We start from the raw sequence: 15457 nt of genomic DNA, 5'->3' as shown, positions 1-15457 counted from the left end.
CAACAGGCAAGTGGGCTACTAACATTTCCAGATCTTAAAAACAGATATTTTCCTATTTTAACCCAAAGAAAGCTAGATTAACATTTCTAAGTGAATGCTACGTAAGTTTATTCTTTTCTATATAGACATACAAACACAAAATTCTTTGAGAATTTTTATGAAACCATTCATAAAATCATGAAATAATAGAATAGCCCTGGAAATTTATGGAAAGGATGTCTAGGTTTAGCATCCTGTCCAGTCTCATCTTGAAAACCTCCCATTATGGGCATTCTTCTAGATTGAGAAGAATGAGAGATTATTCCACTGATTGATTGTCTTTCCTGTAATAAATAAATAAATAAATAAATAAATAAAGTGTTATATTTTCTGGAGAAGCCTCTCCCAGTGCAACTTGTATTCTTTTCCCTTTGTCCTCTTATGTATCCTCTTGTGTATCCTTATGAAAAGAACATCTCCATCCTCTTTGTATCTGCCTTTTGGTACTGGAATACTGTCATGAGGTCTCCCCTGAGCCTTCTCCTCTCCAGGATAAAAAGACCTAACTTCTTCAGTTTTTGCTCATAGCGCAGGTTCTCCAGCCCTTTTTTCATCTTTGTGACCCTCCTTTGAATCCTCGCTAGTGTGTCTGTGTCTTTTTTGAATTGTGGATACCAGAACTAGACACAGTTTATGAAGTGCAACCTGATAACCACAGAGTAGAGTTATCATTGCTAGTAGCAATTGTGGTCAGTGCTTTTAGATACACTCATCCTCCCCGCCTCCAAAGGTCCACCCCCCCCCCAAAAAAAAAAAAAAAAAAAAAGTATTTCACAGTATTTAGTAGAATGTAATGACCAATTGTTTGTGTTTTGCTTTTAGTCTTTACAATTTGCTGTAAGCATTACACATACTTATGAAATAATAACTTCTGAAATTTCTATTATATTTGTTTGAACTTCTAAAGACTTCTAATGTTTTAGATTGCAAATTTTCACTAGCCCATGGATACCTGCTTTAAAGCATTTTAACTACATTTAATTACAGTCCTTTTTTTCCATTTTGAAGAGGTTTGTAAGAAATTAATTTTCTCAGAAAAAGAATGCAGTTAAATATCTACAACATCAGAAAAAAAAAATGAAATCACAAGGTAGCTTTTACTGCTTAACCTCCTCAGTGATGCCAGCGTTAATATATCATGAAGTATAATGGTCTGGAAAAAAAATGACAGCATCTACTTGATGATACAAGAGAGAAGAACATTTAGAATATGAACTTGGAAATGATAGAACTTTTAATATAATAAATCATGATATATTTCATACAAACTCTAATCTTCTGTTCTTTGTTGCTTCCAATAAGAAAGACCTTGAGATAAAATATGCTTGACATTGATTTGCATACTCTTTGAGAAATAAAAAAATTACCAACTACCTGGCTCTTACAGGTAACAATGAATTGTTTCTGACAATAACTATGATGTCATAAGCTTTGTTTTGCTTCAGAAACATTCACCTGTGCCACATTTTACATTTCAGAAGTGAATGAAGTGTATCAGTAACTAGGGATATTGTAAATACAGACTTCTACTTATTCCAGATATATGTATCAAGGTGAAAGTTCTCGATCTATATGAATTTCAAAAATGTGGACTCTAATATAACAGGGATTTTCAATATGGAAGTAGATCTAATTCCTGATATTCTTGACAATGAACTGAGTTCATACACAATGTGTGGAAAAGATGACAACCTGTACCTCTTCTAACATCCATTAGAATGGTGTAGATTTTTGTACCAAAAGTGCATCCACAGATTGCTAAAATCAGTAAAAGACAGTGGCAGCACTGATAAAAACTTCTTTCTATTCATGTTTTGAAAATGTTGTATTAGGATGTGCCCCAAGGAATCCTTGTCCCTCTTTTTGCCCTCATCTTTCTTAAGCTGAGATATTTTACTGAAAATTTCAACACTGATTATCCCATATATGGAAGACATTTTATTACAGATTACTTCTCAGAAATGTCTCTCTCATTTGGCTGGTGTTAACTGCTAGTAAAACAATTAGCTTCTCCCTATCTACTGCTAGAACAACTGAAATATGTCTTTCTTAGCAGAATCATCGTCATTAATTTATCTATGCACTTACTATTTATTATTATTTTCTAACATAATATCTGATTGCCTTTTTTGTTTTTCTTGATCTTCAAATTAAAAAAAAAAATAAAATACAAGCAGAGACTATTATTTAATTGCAGTACAGAGCATGAAAAAATCAACAGTTATGACTCATATATGTAAACATGTGCATTCCTCCTTGAAACAAGGAAGGAGGAAACAGACTTAAATAAAGACAGAAAATATAAGTTATTAACTGCACTGTATGAAGTTAAAAAGACAGCTGGCATATGGCAATACTGTCTCTAACTCTTATTTATTTATTTAATTATTTATTGCTTTATCCTTTACTATTCTTTTAGGAAATATGGAAAACTCTGGCACTTTCTAATCAAAAGTTTGATGTAAATTTCACACTTTACTTTTTTTTTTTTTTTTTTTTTTTTTTTCTTATGGCTGTGCTCTTGCATTGTTTGTGATTTAATAATGATACCAGATATTCATTTTCATAAGAATTATATTTTGAAGATGGTTTGACTACTTGCTGTGAAGAAAGGGAAGATTAAATCAAAATAAAACATACATATATGTGTGTGTGTGTGTGTGTTGTCTGTTCACAGACAAGAGTGAATAGTGAAACAACTGGAAGAAGAAAGAAGAAAAATATATTCACACATCACCCGTGTAAATAGAAGTTTTTTTATGCCAGCTTTTCAGGGATTAATAGTTTTGGAATAAAACAATTTTTTGAAGGAGTGTTAATGTAACTAGAGTATGTCCTTCATCCAGTAAATACAGTAACGTTTCTGTTACAGTTCCACTGCAAATAAAATAAAAAAAAATAGGTGCAAAAATGTGGATAAAGTAAATGTTAAACTTAAGCAACAGTTGCTGATGTGTTTGGTATTTATAGAAGGTTTTTGATGTTTAATAGCAAGCAAAGAACTTTTTCTCAGAGGTTGGAGAAGGAAATTACTTGGAACAAAAATATCTCACTCTTGTAACTGAAACTAATATTATTTATTTTCTTGCTCTTTATCTATGTGCTTCCCATTGGCTTTCTGATGTGCTTTAAAAGAAGTAACATATTAATTTTGTTTCTTTACTCTGGTTGGGTAATTTAAATCTAATAACCCAAGTTACAAACCTATGAATCACAAATGTTTAAGCAATATGAAACTACAAAATTCAAAGGGGACAAATGCATGATTCAGTGGTTATTGGTCTATGCTAGGATTCACAACCTGATATTCACATCCTTCTGTACTGGGTCTGGCTGGAATGTTAACTTTCCCGGCAGCAGCCCATTCAGTGCCGTACTCTGTACTTGTAGCTGGAACAGCAGTGTTATCACACCAGTGTTGTGTCTACTGCTGAGCAGCAGTGGCACAGCATTGGGCCTTTCTCTAACCCTCCTAGGGGGTGGGCAAAAAGTGAGGAGAGAAACATCACTAGGGCAGCTGACCTAAACCAATCAAAGGGATATTCCATACCATGTGGTGTCACACTCAGCAATAAAAGGTGGAAACAGGAAGAAGAGGGGAGGGGTGGGCTCTCGTTGAGAAGACGTCGGTCCTCCTCTCGAACACCGGCTGCGTGCGTTGAGGCCTTGCTTCAAGGACGTGGTCAATCATCGCTCATTTGTGGGAAGTAGAGAGTAATTTCTTTCCTCTGCACTTCCATATAGCTTTCATTTATTTTGTTTGTTTGTTTTCCTCCCTTTTTCCCCTTTCCCTTTTATTTTCCCCTTAGTTAAGTTGTTTAGTTCATGGTAGTCTTTATTTAATTATTATAATTATTTCCCTTTAATTAAATTATCCTTATCTCAACCCGTGAGTTGTTCTTTGCTTTACTTCTCCCCCTCCTTATCTAAAGGAGGGGGAGTGAGAGAGCGGTTGTGGGGTTTAGCTGCCCAGCACGGTAAAACCACCACAGTCCTTTTTGGCGCCCAACGTGGGGCTCGAAGGGTTGAGATAACAATAGAATTGATTAAACGCATACAACTAACACACTTGCTTGCTAGTAACCATGTTCCTTGCCCTGTTAATAATAATGGCTTTGTTCATATGTCATGCAATTCGTGTCATATTCTCCTTTCTCCTATATATCCGATCCGACCAAGTGCTACAATCTGTGTTCACTTTTTTTAATTCGTTGTGCTGCCAAGCACTGACCTTGGTTTTACTCTGGAATTCAGGCTCTGCGCTGTTATCATTTGGGTCCCATGGAAACTATCTTTCAGAGAATATTCAGAATTACACTGCCTTCCTTTTCTCATCTGGACACCAGTTTATTAATAATATCAGGAATGGTACCTTTCCCTTCTTTCACAGTGGGCTAATTACAACAGTTTGGGAGTATTTTGAAGATCCATCTGTAACCCATGTATTGCTATTTCTAATTCTGAATAACAGGTTTCATTTTCTCTCTAAGATTAGTCGATTGTTTAGAAAACTTATTTGGGAATCTGTCCCGAAACAGTCTCGTGGTGAGTGGCACGGTGTGTGGGATGATGTTAGCAGATACCTGTCACGAGTGTCTCCTCCAATAGTTTTGAACTTCACCCCTGAGCAAGTGCTAAATCCTAAAAACTTGGTAGAATGTTTGAGAGTTGTATGTCCTGATCCTGATAATGCCGGAGAACAACAGCTTGCAGCATTGTGCTGGGTCCTGGTTTATTCCTATCAAACACTGTTTAACATCATCCAGCAACTTGAAGAGAGGGAGGAAGTCTCTGAGTCTGATGACCAAGTAACACATGCTGTGGCTGACCCAGAGGACCAACCAACTATGGTATCAGTCGCCCCCATAGTCAAGTCAAAACAATGGAAACGGAGGTCAGCTCGTTTAGTAAGGGAAGAAGGCTCTCCTAAGAAGGAGGGAGAAGGGGAATTGGCAGGTACCTCTAAAGCAGAGCCATCACAAAAACAGCAGGAAGACGAGACGGAAATCATAAAGGAATCAGAAATCACTCGATCCTTATCCCTGAGTGAGATGCGAGAAATACGAAAGGATTATGGTCGACGCCCAGGTGAACACATCCTCACTTGGCTGCTCCGATGCTGGGATGCTGGGGCCAGTAGCCTACAATTAGAAGGCAATGAAGCCAAGCAGCTGGGATCCCTCTCTAGAGAAAGGGTAATCGACAAAGTAATCGGGAGAGGAGCACAGGCCCTCAGCCTCTGGAGACGACTCCTGGCAGCTATCAAAGAAAGATATCCCCATAAGGAAGATATTGTATATCACATAGGCAAGTGGACCACTGTGGATAAAGGTCTCCAACATCTGCGGGAATTAGCTGTGCGGGAGATGATTTATAGTGATTTGGACAATGCCCAGACACCTCAAGACCCCGATGAAGTCCAGTGCACAACATCCATGTGGCGTAAATTTGTGCGGAGTGCACCAGCAGCACATGCCAGTACCCTGGCAGCAATTCACTGGGATGAGGGGATGGGACCAACAATGTATGATGTCTCCTGCCAACTTCAAAAATATGAAGACAATCTCTCTGCTCCGCTACAGTCCTGTGTCTCAGCTGTGGAGAAATTGTCTAAAGGACTTGACAAGCTTGTGGAGAAAGTATATTCCCCCTCATCTAGACAGAGTGATACTTCAGCCACTAAGAATCAGCATTCGCCTGCTCAAGAGAGAGAGTACCCAAGACGTACACCACGTGGCACCTTGTGGTTTTATCTGCGTGATCATGGGGAAGATATGAGGAAATGGGATGGTGTACCTACTTCAACCCTAGCTGCTCGGGTACGTGAACTGAAAGGAAATACAGCAGCAAGAAGAGGGGCTCCTAAGAGAAATGCTGCTCCAGTTTCTATTGGGCAGTACCCCAGAGGCAGTAGAAGAGCTGATGTTATTCTTGACCACGATGAAGGGACCTCTACCTCTCATTTGCCAGAATTTGTGCATTTGCAAGAATTAAGTGGCAGACGCTCCAGCCAGGACTAGAGGGGCCCTACCTCTGGCCAGGTAGAGGAGAGGGATAACCGTATTTATTGGACTGTGTGGATCCGATGGCCTGGAACATCAGAACCACAGGAATACAAAGCTTTAGTGGACACTGGCGCACAATGTACCATAATGCCATCAGGCTACCAAGGGACAGAACTCACCTGTATCTCTGGAGTGACAGGGGGATCCCAACAACTATCTGTACTGGAAGCTGAAGTGAGTCTAACTGGGAATGAGTGGCAAAAGCATCCCATTGTGACTGGCCCAGAGGCTCCATGCATCCTTGGCATAGACTATCTCAAGAGAGGGTACTTCAAGGATCCCAAAGGATACCGGTGGGCTTTTGGCATAGCTGCTTTGAGCACAGAGAAGATTAGGCAGCTGTCTACCCTGCCTGGCCTTTCAGAAGACCCTTCTGTTGTAGGATTGCTGAAGGTTGAAGAACAACAGGTACCAATTGCTACCACAACGGTGCACCGACGGCAATATCGCACCAACCGAGACTCCCTGATTCCCATCCATGAGTTGGTTCACCGACTGGAGAGTCAGGGAGTAATCAGCAAGACTCGCTCACCCTTTAATAGTCCTATATGGCCAGTACGAAAGTCTAATGGCGAGTGGAGGCTAACAGTGGACTATCGAGGCCTGAATGAAGTCACGCCACCACTGAGTGCTGCAGTGCCGGACATGCTAGAACTTCAGTACGAACTAGAGTCAAAGGCAGCCAAGTGGTATGCCACAATTGATATTGCTAATGCATTTTTCTCCATCCCTTTAGCAGCAGCATGCAGGCCGCAGTTTGCTTTCACTTGGAGGGGCATCCAATACACCTGGAATCGGCTGCCCCAGGGGTGGAAACACAGCCCTACCATTTGCCATGGACTGATCCAGTCTGCACTGGAGCAAGGGGGAGCTCCTGAGCATCTTCAGTACATTGACGACATCCTCGTGTGGGGCAACACAGCAGAAGAAGTTTTTGAGAAAGGGAAGAAAATAATCCAAATTCTCCTGAAAGCTGGTTTTGCCATTAAAAAGAGCAAGGTCAAGGGGCCTACACAGGAAATCCAGTTCTTGGGGGTAAAATGGCAGGATGGACGTCGCCATATTCCAATGGATGTGATCAATAAAATAACAGCAATGTCTCCGCCAACTAGCAAAAAGGAAACGCAAGCTTTCCTAGGCCTCGTGGGATTCTGGAGAATGCATGTGCCAGGCTATAGTCAGCTTGTGAGTCCTCTATATCGAGTGACTCGAAAGAGAAACTATTTTGAGTGGGGCCCTGAGCAACAACAGGCATTTGAACAAATCAAACAAGAAATAGCTCGTGCAGTAGCCCTTGGGCCTGTCCGTACTGGACCAGCTGTGCAAAATATACTGTACACTGCAGCTGGGGAGCATGGGCTCACCTGGAGCCTTTGGCAGAAAACCCCAGAAGAAACTCGAGGTCGACCTCTGGGCTTCTGGAGTCGGGGCTATCGAGGATCAGAAGCCAATTACACCCCAACTGAAAAGGAAATACTCACAGCATATGAGGGTGTTCGAGCTGCTTCAGAAGTTGTGGGTACAGAGGCACAGCTCCTCTTGGCACCGCGGCTACCTGTGTTACATTGGATGTTCAAAGAGAAAATTCCCACTACACACCATGCAACTGATGCTACATGGAGTAAGTGGATAGCGTTAATTACACAGCGGGCTCGAATGGGAAAACCCAATCGCCCAGGAATCCTGGAAGAGATTATGGACTGGCCGGAAGGCAGAGATTTCGGAGTGCCAACAGAAGAGGTAACCCGTGCTGAAGAGGCACCACCATACAATGAGTTGCCAGAAGACAGAAAGCAGTATGCGTTGTTTACTGACGGATCCTGCCGTGTGATAGGGAGCCATCGGAAATGGAAAGCTGCTGTGTGGAATCCCATACGACGAGTTGCGGAAGCCATGGAAGGGGAAGGTGAGTCGAGTCAGTATGCAGAAGTAAAAGCCATACAACTAGCCCTAGATATCGCCGAAAGAGAAAATTGGCCAGTATTGTATCTTTATACTGACTCATGGATGGTGGCAAATGCTCTGTGGGGGTGGCTGCAGCAATGGAAAGAGAGCAACTGGCAGCGCAGAGGTAAGCCTATCTGGGCTGCTACCCTGTGGCAAGATATTGCTGCCCGGGTAGAAAACCTGGATGTTAAAGTACGTCATGTAGATGCCCACATGCCCAAGAGTCGCACTACTGAAGAACATCAGAACAACAAAGAAGTGGATCGAGCTTCGAAAATTGAAGTGGCTCAGGTGGACCTAGACTGGGAACGTAAGGGTGAGCTGTTTGTAGCTCGATGGGCCCATGAAACATCAGGACATCTGGGGAGAGATGCCACTTACAGATGGGCTCGTGATCGAGGGGTGGACTTGACCATTGAGGCCATCACACAGGTTACCCATGAGTGTGAGACCTGTGCTGCAATCAAGAAAGCCATGAAGGTAAAATCTCCCTGGAACAGGGGGAGATGGCTAGGGTATCAATATGGTGAGGCCTGGCAAATTGACTATATCGGACCACTCCCCAAAACTCGCCAAGGCAAACGGTACATACTCACCATGGTAGAAGCAACTACTGGGTGGCTGGAAACATACCCTGTAAACCATGCCACAGCCCGAAACACTATCTTGGGCCTGGAAAGACAAGTATTGTGGCGTCATGGTAAACCAGAGAGAATTGAGTCTGACAATGGGAGTCATTTCCGAAACAATCTTGTTACCTCCTGGGCAAAGAGGCATGGTATTGAGTGGGTGTACCACATCCCTTACCACCCACAAGCCTCTGGGAAGGTTGAGAGGTACAATGGACTGTTAAAGACTATGTTACGAGCATTGGGTGCTGGGACGTGGAAACAATGGGACACAAATCTACCAGAAGCCACTTGGCTAGTTAACAATAGGGGGTCTGACAGCCGTGCTGGTCCTGCCGAAACAAAACCCCTACACACTGTGAAAGGAGCTAAGGTTCCCGTAGTGCATATAGGAAGGTGGATGGGGAAGGCAGTGTGGGTTGCTCCTGCCTCGGGAAAAGGCAAACCCACTCGTGGGATTGTCTTCGCCCAAGGACCAGGGTATACCTGGTGGGTCATGCAAAAGAATGGGGATATCAAGTGTGTGCCTCAAGGAGATTTGACATTGAGAGAAAACTAATCTATAATCTAAGTTATATGTTGTAGGAAGATGCTGTAGGATCAACGACAGGTCAACTTTGCAAGGAGCCGGGCAGTGCAACAAGGACTTGAGCTAAGCTGGTGCTGGTGTCCAGACATCCAACTCCGCCTGCCTTGAGTGGCCACTTTGGCAGATGAAGACCTAATCATCAACAGTTCTTATGGACATTTTCCAAGAAAGACCTATGGAATGAAAAGATACACCTGCCTATTAATCCTGTTAAATCCTTGTCCTGTTAAAGGACAAGGGATAATGATGAGAATGCTTGTATGCTAAAGTATGGGGATCTGAGTGTGACACAAATGTTATGGAATAAGGGGTGGAGGTTGTACTGGGTCTGGCTGGAATGTTAACTTTCCCGGCAGCAGCCCATTCAGTGCCGTACTCTGTACTTGTAGCTGGAACAGCAGTGTTATCACACCAGTGTTGTGTCTACTGCTGAGCAGCAGTGGCACAGCATTGGGCCTTTCTCTAACCCTCCTAGGGGGTGGGCAAAAAGTGAGGAGAGAAACATCACTAGGGCAGCTGACCTAAACCAATCAAAGGGATATTCCATACCATGTGGTGTCACACTCAGCAATAAAAGGTGGAAACAGGAAGAAGAGGGGAGGGGTGGGCTCTCGTTGAGAAGACGTCGGTCCTCCTCTCGAACACCGGCTGCGTGCGTTGAGGCCTTGCTTCAAGGACGTGGTCAATCATCGCTCATTTGTGGGAAGTAGAGAGTAATTTCTTTCCTCTGCACTTCCATATAGCTTTCATTTATTTTGTTTGTTTGTTTTCCTCCCTTTTTCCCCTTTCCCTTTTATTTTCCCCTTAGTTAAGTTGTTTAGTTCATGGTAGTCTTTATTTAATTATTATAATTATTTCCCTTTAATTAAATTATCCTTATCTCAACCCGTGAGTTGTTCTTTGCTTTACTTCTCCCCCTCCTTATCTAAAGGAGGGGGAGTGAGAGAGCGGTTGTGGGGTTTAGCTGCCCAGCACGGTAAAACCACCACACCTTCATATGGCTCTGTTATACACAACTTTGGTATAGCTCTGTATTCCCTGTATTCCCTGCATGGTTGTGAGTCTTGGTTGTCCAGTTATTAAGTGACAGTGTTTTGGATTTAGGAGAGAATAATGTTGATAACAGGCTGATGTTTTAATTGTTGCAGAGCAGTGATTACTCTAAGTCAAGGATTTTTCAGCTTCTTATAGTGCTCCATCAGCCAGGAGTCTGGGGGTGCACCACAAGCTGGGTGAGGACAGAACCAGGACAGATAATCCAGTATCTGGCTAAAGAGGTTTTCCATAGTATATGCAGAATAATAAAACTTTTTTTATTAAACCATCCTAATGAAGGATTAATGAGTTCTTTCACCCCTTTCTTCAATTTTCTTCCCCATAACACTTGGGAGGGTGGTGGTGGAATGAGTGAATGTCTGTGTGGAGTTGAGCTACTTGCCAGGTTAACCACAGCACCTGGTAACATTTTTATTTATTTATTTATTTATTTATTTATTTATATATTTTAATACAGCAATAGGATTCAATTTTGTATTCAGACATATAAACATAGATGTCTGTGATAAAGCTACCCAAGTGACTAGGATCTTGTTTTAACCAAAGGTTATAAGATCAGTATCACTAGTGGAATCTAGAGAACTACACCGCTGACTGAAAAATCCATGTCTATTTAGAGTAAAATTTATAGTCTGTGTTGGCTAACAGATGCATTCAACTTGTCTGAAGAAAGCCTATCTCCATTCGAGGTGACTGAGAGTAAATTAAGAGGGAAGACAGGACAAAGGACTTTAGAAGAGACTTTTTCCTTCTGGAGTAAATGCTTTCCGACAATGTCTTAGAACAACATAAAACCTTGTAAATGTTTGTGTAGGAGTAATTAAGTTGAACTTTAGACAACCAGTGCTTGTCTTTGATAATTCATATACATGTGTGTGTCTGTGCATGTGGCAGAAAAATTTAATTAAATGCATTAGCTAGACTTATGAAGAAAATGTCATGGTTCACACTTGTCAGAGACCAATACTCTCTGATTTTTTTTTATGCCTTGAGGGTGTAATGTTTAATATCAAATTTACGTATTCAAAGATAACTGATGGTACACAAAAATTCTGAATTAGCAGAGTATTGGAGAATCTAACAATGTACTGAAATCACTACACAAGCACAATATAGCGATTGCAATATTCACTTGTATCACAGTAGAAATGTGATTCTTATTACCAGTGTCTATAATATGCTCACTTTCAGGATGCTGGGCATATCCATTTGTTAGAAAGGAATACATTTTATACTCTGTGTTGGGCTGAGCCACGTATACAGACCTGGAGAAAGATAATTTAATTTACTGCCAATTAGAATAGGAATGGATAGTGCAAAATAAATAAAAATCAGGGGAAAAATAACAACAACAAACAACTTCCCTCTGTTCCCCCTTTCTTCCCAGGCTCTACTTCACCCCTTCCTTTCTAGCTCCTTGTACTGGGTCTGGCTGGAATGTTAACTTTCCCGGCAGCAGCCCATTCAGTGCCGTACTCTGTACTTGTAGCTGGAACAGCAGTGTTATCACACCAGTGTTGTGTCTACTGCTGAGCAGCAGTGGCACAGCATTGGGCCTTTCTCTAACCCTCCTAGGGGGTGGGCAAAAAAGTGAGGAGAGAAACATCACTAGGGCAGCTGACCTAAACCAATCAAAGGGATATTCCATACCATGTGGTGTCACACTCAGCAATAAAAGGTGGAAACAGGAAGAAGAGGGGAGGGGTGGGCTCTCGTTGAGAAGACGTCGGTCCTCCTCTCGAACACCGGCTGCGTGCGTTGAGGCCTTGCTTCAAGGACGTGGTCAATCATCGCTCATTTGTGGGAAGTAGAGAGTAATTCCTTTCCTCTGCACTTCCATATAGCTTTCATTTATTTTGTTTGTTTGTTTTCCTCCCTTTTTCCCCTTTCCCTTTTATTTCCCCTTAGTTAAGTTGTTTAGTTCATGGTAGTCTTTATTTAATTATTATAATTATTTCCCTTTAATTAAATTATCCTTATCTCAACCCGTGAGTTGTTCTTTGCTTTACTTCTCCCCCTCCTTATCTAAAGGAGGGGGAGTGAGAGAGCGGTTGTGGGGTTTAGCTGCCCAGCACAGTAAAACCACCACACTCCTCTACCTTCTCCTACTACTTGAGTGGCATAGACAGAATGGTGGATGGGAAATGGAGGTTGTGGTAAGCCCATAGTTGTTCCTCTGATGTTCCTTCCTGTCCGCTGGTCCAGACTGGGTCCTTCTATGGGCTGCAGTCCTTGACAAGCTGATAAGCCTTCACGAAAAAACTACTCCTTTGTGGCCTCTCCAGAAGTTACTGTTCCCTTCAGGAAATATCTGTCTGCCCCAGCGTGGGCAGAAATGTGAACAGTCCTCTCCACAGCTTGCAGGGAAATCTGTGCTCTGGCACCTGGAGCACCTTCTACATCTGCTCTTTCTCTAACTTTGGTTTTTACAAGATTTTGTCTCACACTGTTATTTTCTCACTGCCATGCATGTTTTGCTTTATATTAAATAAAAAATACTCAAGAGGAAAGAAATTTAATGTCATCAAGAAAGTGCCATCATCTCAGGTGCTGGACTCAGCCTGTGGGACTGCTGGGGCCAACTGGAACTGGCTGTATCCAGAATAGGGCAGCCCCAGTCTCCTCTCACAGAGGCCAGTCCTGCAGTGCCACCCATCCATACCCTCCTGCTGAGACTTGCCCATGAAAACACAATAGAAATGTGCATAAATAAACCTTTCTCACTTGTTTGACAGGGGACATTGTATACAACTCTTGAACTAGATGTATTATTTTTTTTTCCCTTCATGCTTTGTTAAGTCAGAAATCCACTCTATAGAAAGATGTGTTTGTTTGTTTGTTTTTTCAATTATTTGTCTGGTGCTTACAATTTTGTGTCAAGTAATCATGTGCAGTCTTTCTTAAAGGTGACTAACCACCACTGCTTCCAGTAAGAAACAGTAAGAAGTTGCTAGAACTACCATTCTTAGTCATAGTCTTTTAATACTTCAAAGAATGTATGTTGAGGGAACTTTATTTTACATAGAATCTATCCTTTCTTCTTTTTTCATGTATTAGATTATAAATACGATGTTTTCTTGAAGGCTATGGGTGATTGCACATTCATGAGCACATTTTGGCTTCAACAGACATCTTGAGAAGCTTCTCAGCTGTTTCACCAATCTAATGAGAAGAAAACAAGAATTGTCATTTTATGTCAAAGACCTCATGTGGACATCTACGGCGCTGAACATATGAGTCCCTTCATAGAGCTATGAGAACAGTCCCTACTGCTGCTGGCCAAATGGCACAGAACAGCTTGCATACCCACACACTGAGAAGTATATAAAAGGCATAAAAAAGTGTATATAAAAGGCACAATATGTGACCCTCATCTCCTTGGGGTTCCATGTGGGATGCTTCAGATGGGAAAATTGTTTAATTAAATACCAAAGTTTAGAAATATTTTGAGGGCTATATGGAAGTGGTGTTTTTAAAATGTGAAAGTACAGTTTTTTGTTTTAGACTCCAAATCACTGACTGAGGACATGCTGTAGTTTTCAAGGCTGCGAGGGGTACTGGGATGAAGATAGAGAATTATGCAGAATGGAAGGAGACATATCTGTTATATTGTAGTCTTTATAGACTTTTTGGGAACCAGAATGTCTTGAAGGGAACTGTGTATAATGACTGAAAATAGAGCTAAGGAAATACTTATCAGTTAAGAAATAGAGATAAAAAAGGATGATCTGGGATCTTTTATTAAACCATTGCCATATTAAACTATATTAAACCATCTAACTCATTGCGGTTTTATTTAGAAATGTGGATCTATTCAGATATTTCTGCCTTAATACTTTGGGAGCAAATAGCTTCTGCATGTTAACAATAAGATACAGTACCCAGGGGGGAAAAAAAAAAATGTTTTAAAGACAAATAAAACTCCTGAAATTACAAATAAATAATTAAATAAATAAATTAAAAAAAAAAAAATCAACAGCATGCTATAAAATCTAAGAAGGTATTGTTTGAAGTAAGAATTAAGTACAAATTACCAGAACTACTGAAAATGTTCGACAAGGTGAATAAGGAGTTTGGTAACAAAATTTACTTATTTATATACATGTGGGTCCAGAGACTGGCTCCTACATTCTTCCACAAACACTGTATGAATAAAAGCATGAACACAGCATAAATGTACCTGCTCAGCACTTTGTTACTCCCAAGTGGGATGGAGGAACAAACTAGAAGGTGTGGGGTGGGGAAAAAAAACTTGTGGGTTCAGATAAAGAGGGTTTAGCATAGAAACAAAAGACAAAATAGTATTTATTATTATAATAATTGAATATATATATATATATATTTAAAACAAGTGATGCACAATGCAATTGCTCTCCACCTGCTAAGTGATGCCCAGCCAATCCTGGAGCAGCTCTCCACTCTGGTCAAGTCTCCCAGTTTTTATTGTACCACATTATATAATATGTTATGGAATATTCCTTTGGTCAGTTTGGGTCAGATGTCCTTGCTCTGTCCCCTCCCAGCTTCTTGTACACCCCTATTCTTCTCGCTGTCAGGGAAGCACAAGAAGATGAAAAGTCCTTGTTTCTCTGTAAGGACTTCTCTGCAACAACTAAAACAACAGTTCATTAACAATATTATTTTTATTCTAAATTTAAAACATGACATATACCAGCTGCTGTGTGTGGAGGAATGGTTAAGTGAAGTAGGTCATGTGAATGTTGAGCAACTAGGAGGTCGCAAGCTAAAAACGTATCGAACGCAGCTTATATGAGTCTGAGAAAGTACGTAACGTCTGGGAGCTAATCAGGCACATGGACATGGTATCTGTTGGTGGTTTGGGAAAGTACTAACTGTGTTATTTCGGTTGATGGGAGTGAGAAACTAGCTGATAAAATAGAGAAATGCACTAACCAATCATGAGCTTAACTTTTGCAATATGTATGAGTTAATTATATTGAATTAGATAAAAGACGACTGAGCTATCCAATAAATCGAAGTTCACTGATCACTCATATTGAGCATCTGTGTCTTCCTTTCGTCGACAACAAATGTCCTCGCAACAAATGGTGCCCGAACAGGGACCGATCTGAACGGGAACAGGGACTCCGCTGGAGTTGAACCTGCGAGCC

The sequence above is a fragment of the Aythya fuligula genome, chromosome 1 (assembly GCF_009819795.1).
Source record: "Aythya fuligula isolate bAytFul2 chromosome 1, bAytFul2.pri, whole genome shotgun sequence".
In the NCBI taxonomy this organism is placed as follows: domain Eukaryota; kingdom Metazoa; phylum Chordata; class Aves; order Anseriformes; family Anatidae; genus Aythya; species Aythya fuligula.
Note: the sequence above shows the minus strand (reverse complement) of the source record.